This window comes from Castor canadensis, chromosome 15, assembly GCF_047511655.1.
Source record: "Castor canadensis chromosome 15, mCasCan1.hap1v2, whole genome shotgun sequence".
Lineage (NCBI taxonomy): Eukaryota > Metazoa > Chordata > Mammalia > Rodentia > Castoridae > Castor > Castor canadensis.
In genome coordinates this window covers 101,652,959-101,665,643 of record NC_133400.1, presented here as the reverse complement: position 1 = coordinate 101,665,643, position 12,685 = coordinate 101,652,959, and the positions used below count along the sequence as shown (strand labels likewise).

At 50.9% G+C, this 12,685-nt stretch overlaps 1 long non-coding RNA gene across 2 annotated transcripts in view; it reads left to right on the top strand.

Annotated features, from left to right (window-relative positions):
- The window catches only part of LOC141417577 (uncharacterized), a 15,496-nt gene extending 4,649 nt beyond the window's left edge, over positions 1–10,847 (top strand). Inside the window, exons 3-5 of one of the 2 annotated variants that reach the window (XR_012442239.1) lie at positions 3,708–4,008; positions 5,948–6,023; positions 6,970–10,847. This is a non-coding gene — a long non-coding RNA (uncharacterized lncRNA). Of the gene's footprint in view, positions 1–3,707; positions 5,820–5,947; positions 6,024–6,969 lie in introns of those variants that run through there. The other variant, XR_012442238.1, reaches the window with a different exon arrangement.
- Positions 10,848–12,685: the final 1,838 nt, after the last annotated feature.

The window sequence follows — 12,685 nt, the reverse complement described above, 5'->3', positions numbered from 1 at the left end:
AACAAGCACACCAGATTGGCACTTTGGAATCTTGTGTTTGACAGGGTGACATAAACTCGTGAAATAAACACTCAGATCACGTAATAAAATAGCCCACCTGTGATAGGAAATGAGTCTTCCCGGGAGCTCTTTAACACTTGTGCTAACTGCCCTCCATTTCTGTCAGGCATGGTACCTGGCACTTAGCACCAGGAGTGGCCACCAGGCGAGGGCAGGGGAGGGGACAGAGCTCTGACTCTGTGGGGCTGACACCTGCTGATCACCACACCTGCTGCCCCTCACCTGCCTTAGGAAGGTTGGTTGGGGGCTTCAGCACAAACAGTGCTTCACAAAATTTTTAAAGTATATAATTCAGTGGCTTTTAGGATATTTATAGAGTTATGCAACATCACCAAGACCCAGTTTAGAACATATTTACCATCTCCCAAAGAAACACCACGCCCTGTAGCAGCAACTCCCCATTTTCCCCAATGCTGTCAGCTACTGATCTACTTCTGTCTCTGTAGCCTGGCGTATTCTTGGCATTTTGTACAAATGAAATCATACAAAAAGCATCCCTTTGTGACTGCCATCATTCTGTTTGCATCATGATGCTCCTTCCTTCCTTCTTTCCTTCCTTCCTTCCCTCCTTCTTCCATCCCTCCCTCCCCTGTTCTTTTCTTTCTTTCTTTTTCTTTTTCTTTCCTTCTCTCTCCTTTTCTTTTGTGGTGCTGAAGATTGAACCCAGGGCCTCACACGTACGGGTAAGCACTGTACCACTGAGCAACATTCCTACCTCTCTTTAAAATCTTTATTTTGAGACAGGAGCTCCATAAATTGCACAGGCTCCCCTGAACCTCACTGTGCAGCCCAGGCTGGCCTCAAATTCATGATTTTCCTGCCTTGGACTCCCCAGTGCTGAGATTACAGGTGTATCTACCACTTCTAACTTAGAATCATGTTTTTGAAGCTTCTATTAAGATCTTTTTTTGTCCAGACACTTTCAGGAGGGTGACCATGGCAAACCTGGACATGGCAGATAGAGAGAGAGCAGAGCCCCAGAAAGACTGAGAAGGAACAAGGTGGAGGCCCAGACTGCTGGAATTGAGAAAGGGTGAGGTGGGATGATAGAAGGATGGGTGTGGTAGGAGGAGACCCTGGGAATCATGCATTGAGGGAGCCTCGGGCTGAGAAGGGACAGGTGGTGGTGGGATCTCCAGTTTAGGTGGTCATCAAGAATGAACTAGAAGCCGGTGGGTGGCCTGGTGACTTATGCCTGTAATCCTAGCTACGTGGGAGGCTGGATCAGGAGGATCACAGTTCAAGGCCAGCCTGGAAAAATAGTTCAAAAATACCCCCTCTCCAAAATAACCAGAGCAAAATGGACTGGAGGTGTGGCTCAAGCAGTAGAGCACCTGCTTTGCAAGCCTGCAACCCTGAGTTCAAACCCCAGTCCCAGCAAAAAGAAAAAGGACTAAGAAAGGTTTTCATCTAGCAATCATGGGGCAGGTTTGATGGGATCTTAGGCTTTTAAAGTCAAAATAGACTTAAAAAGACCACCCATCTCAACCTCTTCATTTTACAGATGGGGAAACTGAGGCAGAATGGTGAGGGATCTTAGCTACTTTGGGAAGAAATAAAATAATATATTCAGTTCCCAGTCCAGGAGGCAAAACTCGCTCACATCTGAGTATTTTTCCCGATCTCTCCAAATGAAGGGGGCAGTGGCTCTGCCCTCATGGTGCTCTGCTCCGTGTTTCCCCCTCCCATTCCGCAATGTCCTGGTGATGGTGTATTTGAATTCCTCTATACCCCCGTGGAAAGGTGGAGCTACAGCCCACTCTAGAATTTGGACAAGCCTGTGGCTGTTTCTACCTCCAGAATGGAGCATGAGACCATGCAGGCAGCGTCGGCTGGGAGCTCTGAGGTCAGATGCTACAGAGTCCTGGTATGTGTGCAGGGGGAGTTTCCCTGTCCAGGTAACCAGTCAACAGTTCCCCCCTCCCCCAGCAGAGCTCTGGTCCATCCGGTCCAGGTACCAGGTGGGCAGAGATCCAGCAGAAGAGTCTTAAGTAAGGAGAGATGCTACAGAAGTTTCGAGTCCCATCATGGGGTCTTCTGAGCCAAGGTCCAGAGATGAGACAGCCCTGGCCCTACCTGCTTTCCCTACCCACAGCACCTATGAGAGGCAGGACCTGCTATTTGCACCACAGTATTGTGGGTTAGTCTGCCACCCAGCAAGGCTCTGGGATGGGCCTTGAAGTCACTGCTTGGGTAATAGTACAAGTTGGCTCAATAGTTTTGGAGGTGGCGGCAGGCACCGACTTTGAAGACTCTCGGATAAATTCTATCTGAGATGCCAACAGGCAAGAGAAGAGAGAACTTACCTAGTGCTGTGGAAGGATTCTCATTTGGTCACCCCAAAGATCTTGTAGGAACAAAAACTTTATGGACGGAGAAATCAACTCAGAGTTGGAGCTCCAGTCACCCAAGGCCGAGGCCAGACTCAGACTCAGGCAGCGACCTGTCCAAGCCTGGTCCTGGTTTGTGGGCTCTGTTTCCGCCTTGTGTCGTATTTATGTTCAAGGAGCTGGAATGCACCTGGAAGCCAGGAGCACACAATTGCGTACCTCTTTCTGGACACCGTGTAATGATGGTGCAGGAGACAAACACTAAGACTTTTGGATGCACAGAATGAACGGGGGAGACCGTGGACAGGAAAGTGAGCATGGCTTCTTACCCAGGCCTGCGGCCAAGCGAAAAGGGAAAGGTATCCACAGTGCTCTTGTGTGCAGAGTAGATGTGGCTGGGGTTCTGGACTGAACTCTGTTCACACACTGAAGCCCTGTCCCCATCTCAGAATATGGGTGCTGTATATGGGGTAAGGCCTCTGAAGAGGTGGTCAAGTGAAAATGAGGTACTTGGTGAGAAAGACTCTTTTCCATAGGGGCCTGGCTGAGCTCCTCAGCACCGAGGGGGCTGAGGAAGGAAGATTCATGAGTTCAAGCCAATAGGGCTGGGGTCTTTATAAGAAGCGATTAGGACAGAGACACACGCAGAGAGATGACCACAAGAGGACACAGGAAGAAGACTGTCTACAAGACAAGGAGAGGAACTTGGGAGGAACCGGCGTTGCCCACACCGTGGTCTTGGACTTCCAGCCTCCAGGACTGTGAGAATGAATTTCTGTTAAGACCCCTCGTCTGCAGTGTTCGGTTGCAGAACCACTCGATCTGAAAAGGCTGGTATTGTAGAACTGATTTAATCATTTAAGTTTAGATTGAGGCTGGAAGCCTTAAACCCCTTGGCTTTACCAGCTAGTGTTTTCCCCAAACTTCCCAAAATGACATGACTGAGCAGGAACTCACTCGAGCAGCCCAGGGGTTAAATTCAGCAGGCTTTGGAAAACAATACAAGGAGGGCTACTTGCTATAACAAGTACTTTATTATTTCTTCTGCTGAAAATCTGCAGAGCGTATGTGTGAAAATTTGTCTCTATTTAAGGTCTTGTTGCTTCCAAAGGCTCAGCTGCTCTCCTGGAGCTGGGAGGAGGGAGGAGGAGGAGGGGAGCAGAGCTCAGCCCTGACTGTTGTGCTTCCTCCTCCTAACCACCTCCTCACTGCCCTCCCTGCGTGATGCATGAACCCAGCCTTGTAAACCCCCCCCCCAATTACAGGTTCCCTTCCTCAGAGAGAAAATTTCTGATTGACGTTCACCTTCTTTTCCAGTCTGGGCTGAATCCCCACAAGCATCCAGTTTCTGTGAGATGGTGGTGCAGGGGGGATAAAGAGACCCCCAGGTGAGTTCCCACTGGCAGACCCTGCTTTCGAGATGACACAACACAGTGGGAAGTGCCAAGAGGAAGGGGGAGAGCAGACAGCCATGCCACAGCACCCTGAAGTCCCTTCTGTACGGTGGCTACAGCTGCAAGGGAGCCACAGCAGAACATCTGCCCAACCCTGCAGTGGGGGAACTCTGGGAAGGAAGAGCTAGTGGCTCCAGGAGGCGACTGCACCCTGACCACAATCGGTATGTGCTCTCATTGGTCACTTCCAGTCAAGTTCAGGAAGCATGGGTATCCATCCTGTCTCCTAGCAAGGGAGAGGTCCTGACTTCAAACCCCTGTACTGAAAGAAAACAAAACAAAAACCGCCCTACTGTTTTGATCTTGCAAAAAAAACCTAGGGTGCACAACAGAAAACCATCTTTATACTGAGAATTATCTGATCATTTAAGCAAATTAAATCCTTATTCTCCTCCTCATTCTTTTTGGCTGACTTATCTGGAAAGCCAAGCTTTTAATGGCATGTTACCTGTATATTTCTACACGGTTTGCTGGCACCTGCAGGCTCCCACATCTGGGAATTTCAGTGGCCCCATGCCCTTAACCCCAATGGCTGAGGGGGACTGGCTTCAGCTGCAGTGTGACATCAGCCAGGTGCGCACAGAGGTGCCCTCGAAACATGGGTTCCTTGGCCCCTGAAGTGGAGCAGAAGTTGTCTGCATTCAGGAAATCCCTCTGAGTTTCTGGGAGAGGAGCCAAGTCAACAACACCCCAAAAAGTTGGGTCTGCAGTCATCTGTCACCGTGCTGTGAGCCTCCCGGCTTTACCGTGCTGAGTACTGGTGCTATTGGCCTGGCCGAGCCACACAAGGTAGGACCCGTGAGGAGACGTGAGCCTGTTACAGGGCAGTGAGGACTGCAGTTCAAAGGGAAGGCCAGCCCTGCAAACCCAGAGGCCAGCGCAGAGGAGGGAGGGTGAAGCCAAACAAAGAAGCAAACCCCAAACAAACAAACAAAAAACATGGATGCAAAACTCTGTACAGGACTGGAAAAGAGTGTGACTTGCTGTGGGAGCAGTAGTGATGAAGCTCAGCCCTGGGGACCAGCATGGGGGTGGACGGCCGCAAAGGACGGTTCTCCTGAAATCTGGCCAGCTGAGTTCCTGCTCAGCAGACCCCGTTGTACTGCTGTAAAGACTACAAGCACAGTGGGAAGTGCCAAGAGGAGCACAGGAAGAGCAAGCTGGTGGCACCTCCGACATGGGTGGTCAGGGAACAGCGGGAAAGGGCACAAATTCAGCCATGATGCCGCCATGAGAGGCCACAGGGCATAGGGCCAAAGCTATGGGCAGTATCAGGTTCCTGATGCATTGTGGGTGATTCAGTGAAAGTGTGAGGTGGCACTTAGCCATGAGTGATGGAGATGTACAAAGAAACCTAAATGCCTGATCCTTCAAGGTCTCTGAGAGAAAAACATTGTGACTAAACATTCCAGCCTCCGTTAAGATCAAACTAGCCCACCAAGGTCACGGGATGTTTTTCAGTCACCCACCTGAGGTAGGTCAACTTCAGTTTCTGAAATGAAACAGAGCCCAGGCCTGTTAATAATGGCCTAGTGGTCAGATGGATCCAGTAATTTACACACTGTAAATCTGTAGGCCTCCCGCACCTCATGACCTTAAGAGGACTTCAGCCTGTGGGCTGGCCCTAAGGGATTTGACACTCCAAGCCCCTTGCGTTTCAATAAAAACTTGTGCCAGGGTAAAAATAATTGTTCTCATTCTCTCTTTAGAGATGACCCACTTTCAATCTATTGAAAACGTATTCCTTTCTTGCCGGGTGCCGGTGGCTCACGCCTTCAATCCTAGCTAGTTAGGAGGCAGCGATCAGGAGGATCAAAGTTTGAAATAGTACAAGAGCCCATCCCTATCTTGAAAATACCCAACACAGAATGGGGCTGGCTGAATGGCTCAAGCAGTAGAGTTCCTGTCTGACAAACCTAGCAAGTGTGAGGACCTGAGTTCAAACTCCAGTACTGCCAAAAAAGACCATGTATTCCTTCCCAGTAAACTTTTATTACACTTTCATGTCTTGCCTGAATTTTTCTCTCTCGGGATACAGGGATTAAAATAGATAGCTGTGCTGACTTTCTGGTAACATAGTTTTGTTTTTTTCCCCCAAGGCAGATTCTTACCATGTACCTCTGGCTGACCTTGAACTCTCGATTCTCCCGCCTCAGCCTCCTGAGTGTGGAGATAACAGGTAAGCACACCTTGGTTCTGTCTTTACTCAGATGCAGTGAGGCCAAGAGGCAGGAAACAACTGCCATTGAAAAGACTGCTTGCTAGAGATCCCAGGAAGAGGGAGCACAGCTCACCACGCTGTCACAGCAGCTGTGTGGTTCTGGTCCCCAGGGAAACACGGGATTGTCAGGAGGCAGACAGAGCAGGACCTGGGGGCCTTCCCTGTGGTTTCCAGAAGGACCCAGGTTTAGGATTGGCTCCTTTGGGTAATCTTAGGACTCTCCCTGTTGTTTACCTGGCCTGGGTGTGGCTGGGTAGGAGCTCTGGGTGGGCTGTTTGCATCTGAAATTCCTTGCAGGTGAGCACTTCCCTCCTCTGGGAACTGGCCAGCTGGGCAGGGGCCCTTGCAGGTCAGTGAGACACCAGAGGCAAAGCTTCAGATCACAGGATATAAAAGGCTGGTTTATAGGGTGGAGTAGGAGGAGCCCTGGAGAAAGCTGGCAGAGAGGAAACACCAGGGAGTGTGTGCCCGGGGGCACCAGGGCTCAGCCCTGGCCCTGCCTTGCTCACCTGCACGCCCTCTTGGTGGCAGTTTCTCCAGGGCATTTCCATGTGACAGCATAGAACACAACCCAACTTTTGTGTGTAAGATTTCAAACTCCCACGAAGCTCGTGGGTTGTGTGAACAGTCATCATTTTGTACGACCATGAACTAGATCTAGAATCTGAACACAGGGTGTGCAATTTATGCCTGGAAACACCAGGTCATGACATCATCCAGCGTCTTTGCAGAGGTGAGGAAGCTGAGGGCGAAAGGAGGCACAGGAAGAATGATCAAGCAGCAAGGTGGACGTTCCAACGTGAACAAGGGCGCCTGATGCCAGCCACTTTTAGGCGTTTGAAGGAAACTCAACTTTTATTTTTGCAGTCACAGACTGCCAGGCCTGACGTCTTCCTTCTCATAGGGAAAAGGAAGAGTGGGCCAGGAGCAGAGGATGGAGGACCAGAAGGGGATGGCATGGGCTCTGCGTGGGAAGAGAACCAGAAAGCAGCGAGCAGCAGAGAACACGCCGAGGGGAATCTACCTCATACACGGCCCCGCTCTGAGAGCTTGCGAGAGCAAGGAGAGGTTATTAGAGCAGAGATTCAACTCTCACAGCAGCCCTGTGAAATAAATGAAAAGTTATTACTGCCTTCCATCCAATGTAAGAGGCCAGTAATTAAAAATGCACACTATCCTTGTGGGTCGAAGGCAGAGGCGTCTTGCTGTGAGATTGGGCAACCAGGCTGTTTGTACTGCTGTGCAGCGAGCGACCCTGGCCCAGGGACTCACGTGACCACCATTCTGCCGTCCTCACAGCTCTGTGGTTGAGTAGACCCCACTGAGCCTCCGTCCCTTGGGGTCCCTCACGTGGTCACAGTCAGACATCAGCAGGGGCTGACGAGCAGATGGATGGGCATCAATGCTGGTCCCCCAATGTGCCTAGAAGCTGCTGCAGGCTGTCGGCAGGGAGCCCGAGCACTACCTCGGCCTCCACGGGGGGCCTGGGCTTCCTCACGCGTGGTGACTGTGCTTTTGGAGGGAGCGTGAGTGTTTGAAAATACCCAGGAGAAGCTGTGGGCTCTGTATAATGTGTGTCCAGACAGTCTTCCCACTGCCTTCTGTTGGCCAAGCCTGGTGTGAGCAGAGGGTCACTGAACTCTTGTGAGTTAGGGGCAGCGTGGACACACAGGAGGAAGGACTTGGCCATCTGTGGCCATAGCTGCAACCTGGAAGGTTGCCCTGGGCCATACACACACCCATTGTACCCCCTCTAGTGGCCTCTGCCATCTCTTCAGAGAGGCTTGGATTTCTCCTCCTTTCCTTCTCATCCCTGACCGGCAGTAGGCAGTGCTTTCGAATGAATCTCAGAACCAAACGTGGCCGCTTAATCTACGTATGACATTGTCACTCTGTAGTTTCTGTAAGGCACTTGGCAAGGGCTTTCAAGCAAAGATGAATTGTGACTCCATCCATGGATTTTGTCCCCGGTACCAGGCTATTAGAGGGTGAAGCAGGACCACTGAGTCCAGTGAAGTGAGACCTATGTGACCTCGGGGAACTGAGGACGTACGGAGCAGGATGGGGAAATGGAGACTCAGAGGGAATTCCCTGAGCAGCCCACCCGACACACTGGGGAAAGGGAGGAGATAGAGTTTGTGGGTGACAGTGGATAGGAACTGGGGGAGAATTCTGTAAAAAGCGTGTAGAAAAACCAGATGTGTTTCTTCAAAAAGGCCATCGTAAGACTGAACACGGATTTTTCACAAAAGCAGTGGAAGCAGAAGTCACCATTCTTCAAAACTGCTGAAGGAAAATACCAACATGCTAGAGGTCTGTGCCCAGTGAAATTAATCTTGAAAAATGAAGGTTAAGTGGGGAGTGGTGTGGTGGCTGACACCTGTAATCCTTTCTACTCAAGAGGCAGAGATTGGGAGGTTCCACGTCAACTCAGTCAAAAAGTTAACGAGACCACGTATCAATCAACAATCCAGGAATGCACCTGTAATCCCAGCTACATGGGATACAGAGGTAGGAGGATTGAGGTCTAAGGCCAGCCAGGGGAAAATACAAGCCCCTACCTGAAAAATAACCTAAAGTAAAAAGGGCTGGGAGTGTGACTCAAGTGGCAGAGTGCTTGCTTAGCAAGTGCAAGGCCCTAGTTCAAATCCCACAATTGCCAAAAAAAAAAGAGATGCACACACATCTTCACACCTGGAAGCTCACTGAGAGGATATGCCTCCTACCACCTATCCTACACTGAAAGAGATGCTAAAGCAAGTCTTCAGGCAGAAGGCAAACGATCCCAGACAGACCTTGGCAATGGAAAAGTATGTAGTAGGGTTGAGAGCACAGCTCAGTGGCAGAGCACTGCAGGTTCCCATCCCCAGCACCACAAAGGAAAAGAAAACGTATGTAGAAAGTCAAGGTGAACACCAGCTGTACATAGCAACTGTGTGTGTGTGTGTGTGTGAGCAGAAGAACCAAGAAAGTTTGGGAAATTCCCGACTAGGACTAGATGTCGACAAGTTGATGTCCTTCTCTCGTTTTAATACTCTCCACAGACTTTGATCCCCTCTCTCACGCCCGGAGACCACAGCATATCAACTAGGCCTTGTGCTCGCCCGTCTGGGACTGCTGCTTTTGCTCTCTGGCTCATCTGAACTGACCTCAACACCCACTACCCCTGCCCAGACCCTATCTGTCTTTAGGGCCATAGCAACCTTTATTCGTTCTGTCTGCCAAGAACCTTTGCGTGGACTGGCAGAGCGGGTACGCCTCATTGCAGAGCCCATGTGTCTTCCCCAGAGCCACTGGCCACAGCCCATGGCTGCATCCCGCCCAGCCGCACGGAACACCTGCACCCAGGGTGGTGTCCATGCCCAAGGCACTTCCTGCTGACACTGCTGATGCAGAAGTACCTAAAGGTCACCTGAGGCCTCTTGCGATGGTAGGTGGAGCGGCTCGTCCCTCTGCCTGTCCTGGGCATTCGCCACCAGACACAGCTGCTGATGGCAAGAGTGGGAATCTTCAGCACAGTCAGGCCCTGAGCCCTGACCCCCCTGTAGGACCTCGGCCGAGCATCCAGAACCATTGACCCTGTGTGCTAAAGGAAGGCTTACTTGTATCCAGCTACCTCTGGTCTCTGACTGTTTTAGTCAGAAGGAAGGACATTTTCAAGGGAAGAAATTGGGGTTTTCTGGGTTTGGAGAATTGGACCTGACCATTTGGGGCTGGCAACAAAGTGCCATGTGGCTTTCTCACTTTCAGCTGGGCACTGACTTCTCAGAGTTGCTAGGAGGCCTATTTCTGGAAGACCCATGGCGGTGGTGGGGGTAGCTCAGGAGTCAGTGAGAAGACTTTTTTTCCTTGAAAACTCTCTTTAATGTCTCCGTGTTCTACTTTTCTGGGAACTGAGCAGCGGCAGCCTTTCAGAGCTGCTATACATAGCCCAATCGGTGTGATACCTAACACTGCAGAACGAGAGCAGAAGGGCCCGGCCTGGGAAACCTGCACAGTGGCCAGAAGCTGGATAAGACACCAAGGCCCCAGAGTGCCTGGCAGTTCCGACATGTGTAGGGAGAAAGAGGGGAGCTGGCCAGATGTGGGGAGGGGACTGTGCTGGAGCCCCCTGGGAGGAGCCAGGACTCAGGCACAGAGGCCTCGCTGCCTGGATGAACAGTGCCCGTGGCGGATCTCATGCTGCCAGGGTGGGATGTGTCTGTGATTTGGATCCCAGCAACCTTCCATGGGGACAGGGTGTTCTTATGGGCCTGCTTCAGCGATCGCACAGTCTTCTGAGGGACTCAGCCTGGGTGGTGTCCCTAGGTGTGCCGAGGCATGGTAAAGGAGCCCCTTCTTGCAAAGATAAATGAGCACTGGAAATAAATAGTTTCCCTCAGGCATGATTTATACTGGGACTTGGCAAGCAGTGTCTGAACGTAGATGTAAGAGGTCAGTGGTCCCCAGAGGACTCGTCCAGCCCCACGCTTCTAAATCGGGAGGACCCTGCCACTTTCTCCTCTCACCCACTCAGTGGGTGCTGGTAAAATGCCTTCTTTGGATGACACAGGCATTGAGAAACTGGCGACCAAATTAGGCTGGTCACGGGCTTCTCCAGCCTTATTCACTGGCCCTGCTCTCACAAGTCCGGTTGGGGACAGGCGCAAGTCAGACAAGGGCAGTGCATGTGGATGGGACACCAATGAGAAAAGATCTCAGTGTGGGGCTCACAGTGTGTTCCAGCACTGAGCAGGTGCCATACTGTGACATTTCAGTTGATGTTGTTCCCATAAGATTAAAACAGAGCTGAAAAATTCCCACCACCTGGTGTTTTCACTGTGCCTTTGTATGTTTCGATAGGACCCAGTGCAGTGGCGTGTGCACAGATGTGTGGCCCAGTGCAGTGGTGTTTGTACAGATGTGTAGTCCAGTGTGCAGTGGTGTGTGTACTGGTGAGTGACACAGTTGCAGTGGCGTGTGCACAGATGTGTAACCTAGTACATGGTGGTATGTGCACAGGTGTGTGGCCCAGTGCAGTGGCGTGTGCACAGACTTGTAGTCCAGTGTGCAGTGGCATGTGCACAGATGTGTGGTGCAGTGTGGTGGCGTGTGTGCACAGGTGTGTGGCCCCGTGTGCAGCAGACTGTCCATGGAGGTTTGTGCAGGTGCACCCCCTCATTGCACAATAATGAAATCACAATGCACCCTGCACCTGCACCCTGCACCTGAGGGAGGTGACCATGTTTTTCTTTTATTTTTCAGTCATTAGAACTGAGTGGGAGGCTGGGCATCTAATCAATGCCTACTGAATACTGTTGGGTAAATAGTGAACAAGTGACCTTGAGCTCACCTCTCTGCCTTTCTGTCTTACACCCAATTTCATAAAGTTTTGTGAAGATGTCCCAAGACTTAACTCAGTGTTACACTGACTTCCCAATAAAGAAAATACCAAAATAAAATCTTAAAATAAAAGTGTTAAAACATTTATGAAGAAAAGGCTCCAATTTTGCTTCAAAGTTGATAGTAAGGCTTTTTTTTTTTTTTTTTTTTTTTCTGTACTGGGGCTTGAACTCAGGGCCTTCACCTTGAGCCACTCCACCAGCCCTTTTTGTGAAGGGTTTTTTTGAGATAGTCTCACAAACTATTTATCTGGACTGGCTTCAAACCACAATCCTCCTGATCTCTGCCTCCTAAGTAGCTAGGATTATAGGCATGAGCCACCAGTGCCCAGCTAAACTAGAACCCTTAACCATGCAAGTTTATGGACAGGTGGGTCCTGAAGTGGCTCCCATGTGATCAGCGTGCCGTGGAGCTGTGGAACTGCCCCTCCTGGGTCCCGACAACCCCCCTTCTCTCCAGGCTTCAACAAAAAGGAAAGAAACTACTGTTCAGGACCACGGCTTCATGGACAGCACAGTGAGTCTCAAAAGCGTGGTCAGCAAAAGAAGTCAGATGTGAGATCCCTAGACAGCTGCCGTTTATATGAACTCCAGAGCAGACGACACTGGTCCAGGGCAAAAGTCAGAGGTGTGCAGAGGCCTTGGCTGGAAAAGCAGGAATTGCTTTCTGAGAGCATGGAAGGTCCCGTGGCTCCATCTACTTGGCGGAACAGAACTGCGACCCCGAGAAGGAAATCCACTCAGTTGTGTATTGTATAGCAAGGAAGTCTTGTCCTAATGATAATAAAATGCAGGACCAGGAGCTGGACGTCAGGTGACACTCACACACACTGTCATATTGGGCCAATGTGTCGGGCAGTTCTGCAGTGTGACGTGGTTACACTGTATGCCAGAAGATCCCCCTGACGTGGTCACCCTGTGTGCTCCTTCCTGGCACAGTCACAGTGTGCACTAGCAGATTCCTGGCTCTGGAAAGCTCTGCCTACGGTGGTCCATTTACCCATCACATCCCAAAGGCCGGGGCTGAGTTCCCTTTCAGTCTAGCGCCGCCCTGCACAGGGGAAGGTATTGCCCCCAGAGGCAGGGGTCCCATGGCACTGTCCTTTACAACGTAAAGCCTGGTGAGGAACATGCATAGAGACTTGCACCCTGTCACACAGCACAACTAAATCTGGGCGGTGACATGGCTGCAGCTCTGTGTGAGGGCCTCATCACCAGCAGCAAGCATTTGCTAAAGGA